The sequence below is a fragment of the Myotis brandtii genome, unplaced genomic scaffold, assembly GCF_000412655.1.
Source record: "Myotis brandtii unplaced genomic scaffold, ASM41265v1 scaffold604, whole genome shotgun sequence".
Lineage (NCBI taxonomy): Eukaryota > Metazoa > Chordata > Mammalia > Chiroptera > Vespertilionidae > Myotis > Myotis brandtii.
In genome coordinates, this window is record NW_005370286.1 from 1,569,954 (window position 1) to 1,575,256 (window position 5,303).

The 5,303-nt window shown below is 58.1% G+C and overlaps 1 long non-coding RNA gene across 1 annotated transcript; it reads right to left on the reverse strand.

Moving 5' to 3' along the window:
- Window positions 1-2,868: 2,868 nt before the first annotated feature.
- Window positions 2,869-5,231, reverse strand: LOC106728388. The gene is made up of 3 exons (XR_001364689.1): window positions 4,293-5,231; window positions 3,466-3,611; window positions 2,869-3,220 (listed from the first exon to the last, which is right to left on the reverse strand). It is a non-coding gene; the product is annotated as an uncharacterized LOC106728388 (long non-coding RNA).
- Between the last annotated feature and the right edge of the window lie 72 nt (window positions 5,232-5,303).

The window sequence follows — 5,303 nt, forward strand, 5'->3', positions numbered from 1 at the left end:
CCCGAGGGCATGAGAAGAGGAGTTGGTGCCAGGCCCAGTTCCTCCCGAAGGAGGTGGAACAGGCCGGCCTGATCCTGCCTGGGTGGTCGCGGCGATTGTCCTCTGCAGCCCCTCCCCCTCCCACAGCCCCCACCCCCCCTCGCTGGGTCTGGGCCTCAGGTGCGCCCTGAGCACACAGGGCCGCAGGCTGGGGGCTCCAGGGGTACAGCCGGGAGCCAGAAAGGGGCTCCTGAAGGAGAAGGAAGGAGGGGCGCCGGCTCCACTCCCGGGAGCAGCTTGGGCTGCTAGGGAGGCTGCGAACCAGCTCCTGCTCAGTGGGTGGGGGTGGGGCAGGTCTCGCCCTCTTCAGCCTCACCCAGGCCCCCCCACCCAGAGCCCTGACCTGTAGACAGTACCTGGGCCTGGATGGTGGTGGCGAGGAAGGCAGACGCCCAGGATGGCAGGAGGGTGCTGGCTCACACCCAGAGGCCGGGGGTCCTGCAGAAAGAGGCCTCATCCAGACCACGGCTTCCCACCCCAAGCCAGTGGCTCATCAGCAAACCACAGGTGAACCTGTTCCTGGAGGTGGAGGAGGGGCAGGTGCAGGGACCAGAGACCCCGCCGGTCCCGCTGCTCCTTGTCAGGTGGCACTCGGTCCTGAGGCCGGTCCAGGGCTGCGGCCATGCCACTCAGAGTGGAATCGCTGTCCCTCCCGCCACGGGGCCTGGAGAGTGCATCACCACAGAGGAGAGGAGGTCCGAGAGGAGCTGGGGGTGGCTACACAGCCCAGGGGCCCAGCAGCTTCTCCCTATGGGGAGTCCAGACCTGCCCCACCACAGAGGGTCCTGACACAGGTCACTTCCCTCCGCCCACAGGCTTGGCCATTTCGGGGCCAAGGACACAGGTGCTTAGAGACAATGCCTCACACCTGGCCACCACCCTGGCCACTGCCTCGCGCAGCCTGCTTGTGGGGGCAGCAGGTCTCTGGCTCCAGGAATCCAGAGCATGTCCCTGGGAAATGGGGCCCGACTCCCTGCCTCTGTGACCCAGTGCTGTCTACTCAGCACCCCAAAGCCTGGCTCTGAGGCCTCCCAGACCCTCCCTCTGCCTGCTTCATGCCCACTGCCCAGCCCCCAGCGCCCACTGTCCCCAAGCTCTCCCGGAAGCCTCTCTGCAGAGCCTGGGCCCGTCCAGCCACAGCTGCCCCTCCCAGGGGTGCCCAGGCCAGCTAGGTCCTCAGGGACACCTGCCCCGTCCACACGCCCGTCTTCCACCTGACACCGTGCACAGAGGGCTTCTGCAGGGTCTCGGGTCTCAGTGTAACTGCAAGTGAGAAAGGTCCACAGTAGAATGTGTGGTTAACCCCGAGGGTGAGCACGGGCTCCGAGCAGGGCAGGGCAGGGGGCCCCTGGGTGACCGGGTCGGGTAACGCCCGAAGGCCCACCATCCGTATCCATCACAGGGCGTGAAACAGTCACATTGAGGCCAGAAAAGTGCATGAAATATTTTCAGGGTGACGAAGCCCGTCATGAATAAGAAGATCTGGCAGTAAATGGGAAACTGGGGGGAAGGTTTCAGTGCCTGTGACAGAGAAAAGTGAGGGTTCCTATTACACAAAGAGCTAGAATTAATAGCAAACGGGGAAGAAATGGACAAATTGCAACTAAGAACCCCACAGGCAGGAGATGCAAGTGGCCACTGGGCTCATGACCAGACCCCAACTCTCAGCCCTCAGAAATGCCACCGGAATGGCACCCGCTTCATGGGGGCGTGGGGCTCAGCAGCCCCGCCTTTGGGGGGCAGTTCTGAGCCCAAGAGCTTCATCTCAAAGACGACGTTTCCTGGGGGGCGGGTTGTAGGACGGTCTGAGCACCCCCGTCCCCCGATGCCCCCAGAACAGAGCCTGGTGGCAAGAGGTGCCAGAAAAAGGGGGAGGTCATGGGGGGCACCCTGATCCCCAGGTACAGGGCGGGGGAGGGCCGCCTCCACCTCATTGTCTTAACACCCCCTCTCGCCTCTTGTCATAAAGAATTAAAATCTATAATAAGGAAATTTAAGAGTCCCCTGTAATTCAGCCCATCAGCGCCGTCCCGGCTGTCGGCCAACCGCACAGAGTATTAATCTAGCCATCTCCCTCTGCTCCCAAGGAGTTGTGATAAAAACGTCAAACAATTAGATTATGTGGCCGACAGCGATGGAGTGGCAGGGCAGGGGCGTCCCTGGAATCACCCTGACAGAGGCAGGGGGCCGCACGCCACGTGAAGTCCCCCTCCCTACCCCCCACCTTTACAGTCAGACCAGGTCTGGGGAGCAGCCCATGTCCCTGTGGGTCCAATGAGCAGGGCCAGCCTCAGGGACCCGCTGCGGGGGACTGAGGGGCTGAGTGATGCTGGGGAACCCCTGGGGAACTAGAGCCCAGAAGGTGCTGGCCCCTCCCTGCTCCGCCGCCAGCCCAGCCTGGGAGGCGTTTGCTGGCCGCTCCGCCCGGCCTGCCCTTCCCAGGGCCCAGGCTGCCGCCTTCTTCATCTTCTTTTTTTAAGCGTGAAGACGTGTCACAAATTGATTTCACCGTTGGAAATGGGATAATTAAACTGGTTGTTTCCATCTTCATCATCGCCATAATAAAATGAGAGGACAGCCGAGGCGCGGAGGGATGCTGCGTCTAACGCAGGAGCATTAATTGAATACAGATGGCCTTTCGTGAAGTCGCCGGGTTATATTTCAGGAATATGGGATAATGATGCCAGTTAATCATTTTTACAAGATATAAAATTACTGGCTCCTCTGGAAAGATCATTAAGAAAAACAATTGTTCACAGCAATTGACAATAGAGTTTTAATTATTTAATACAGAAATTAAACTATTAGAGACCAGTGTTGGATGCGGGAACTTAATAGAAATTTATATACAAGGGTCTGTGGGCCCTTTAGTTTATTAACCCACCTAACTTCTTAATCCAAATCAATCCGGAAGCCTGTTTTAGCTGTGCCTGTGAACTAAGACGGAAGAGGAAGGAGGCCCAGGTGCCCAGGCCCCAGGTGGACGGGGTGGGGCGGGGTGGCCTCCCAGGTGAGCGGGGACATTGCTGGGAGTCCCAGGCAGGGGCCAGGGGCTCGAGAGCCCGTACCAGGAAGTGAGGATGTGGTGCCAGGACGAGTGGAGGCTGCCAGGGGCTGGCAAAGGGCAGGGCGCTAGGTGGCCACCTCAGGAGCATGGGCCTTGGTCCGTGTCTGGGTGACACTATCCAGGGGATAAAGTGAGGGAGGAACGTGAGGTGTGGACACCGAGCCCACACCACCTGGGCCCAGTGACGGGACGCCTGGTGTGCCCGGGTCCTCAGCGCCCTCACCCCAGCCCCCACTTCCCCACAAGGAGCAGCCCCATTGGAACAGGCCCCCCTCCGGGCACAGGGGACCCTGGGGTGTGCAGGTGGCCTTCTGAGGGTAGAGATGTTTTAAACGAGGATTCTGATTTTTAAAAACCACCTTAGAATGGATAGTCCTTCAGCGAAACTGCAGGGGGCTGGTCCAGACCCCATGGGAGCTCGAGGGGCAGAAAGCGGGCAGAGAAAAGATATCCATCAAACGGTGACCTTTGCTGTCTGCTGAGAGGACTTTATTTTCCAAATTTCCTACAATAAAAACACTCCTTACCTTTAAAATATGGAAATCACTATTTTCAAGATAATTAAGAAAAAAAAGTAGAACTTTTAAAAAGGTGAATGGCGAGCAAGACACTCCCTGCCGGCCTGGGAGGGAGGGACCGGGACACAGAGGGGCTGGACCAATGGGGACCTGGGACTGTGGGTCTAGGAGCTGGGTGGGGTCAGGCCCCAGGGATGGGCAGTCCTGGCTCAGGGAGTCTGACGCTCCTGAGTAACCGGCTCAAGGTCACGGAGCCCGTCCAGAGCTCAGCCTGGACCAGAGCCGCCTGCCCTCGGCTCCCACCCCGACCCGCTGGCGGGGTCAGCTGGCTGGCAGTGTGGTCATCCTGCTGCCCAGTCCTATCACCCGCCCGTGTCCTTTGTGGGACTTGTCCAGAGCATGCAGACTGGTCACCCTGTCTCACAGGGCTGTCCACCATGCGAATTACCTCCAGTCCCCTATTATCACCAATAAATTCAAAGTGATCTTTCTTCTCCTTACAGTTTTTAGGGTTACATAAATTTCACCCACGTAATTTTTTCACGCTTGGATCTATTACAGAAAGCCACTTCTATTGTAGAAGTTAATTGATAATGTGATTTGTTATGTTGCTGGGACATAATTCAGAAAGTTATTTTAGCGCCTTTGATGCATGAAATCGCACTCACATGAGGAGACACAGGGGAGGTGAGCAGTGAGCGTGCAATGAAATATCTCCAGAAGCTTTTACTCCTGTTGTCTGGGCGCGTGCCAACACCTCGCCACAAGAAAGCTCATATTTCCAACGCTGCTCTGATCCAAATTTATTCCCTGGTCATTAGTTAGCTTTAAAAAAAAACCTGGAGCAACTATGTGTATATATTTGGAAAAAAATCAAACAAAAAAGGAGGAATCTCCACCTCTCAATATTATCAAAGATGAGCTTTCAAAACACTTTATATTGAATTAACTACAGATTCATGGAAAGCGGCATAAATAGTGCAGACGGTGGCGAATGGGAACCCAACCGCACACTGTGCTGTTTCCACAGGCTTGCGTGTGTGGGTGTGTGCACCTGTGTGCACGTGGATGCATGTGAGAGCCTGTACATGCACACGTGTATACATGCATATGTGTGTGAGCCCCCATTCTGCTTGCTGGCTCTCCCTGCCTTGTGCGCCGCCCACCCCCACTGCTCCCCCTGCATGGCTCCCTTCAGCCCCCAGGACCTGCCACGGGGCTGGGGCATAGGGCGTAGGGCTGGCAAGTCCAGTGCCGGCCAATCAGCCAAGAGGTTTGGAGGGAGTGGGCATCCCCATCCAATCTGCTGACCCAGCGTGGGGCACACACGTGCCAAGGTCAGAGGGCCAGCAAGGGGGCTGGCGGGGGGGCACCGACCTGGTCTTGCTTTATGCCATCGTTTCCCCATCGCCTCTCCCCTGGTGAGGAAACGCATGGACAGAGCAGAGCCACCGAGCCGGTCCCTGGCACCTGCTCATGCCACACCTGGTGGCTCTGCTCCACTTGGCTCCACCGTCCGGGTCCCGCTGAAGACACAGCCCACCTCGATCCGGTGGTGGCAGGTGACCTGGGCTGGGAGGTCCTGGCTGCGAGGACAGGGCCACGCAGCCCTCAGGGCCCAGTGCCACGTGAGGACCTGTCCCTCCCTCTGCCGGGGTGGGAGCCCACCCGAGTGGGGG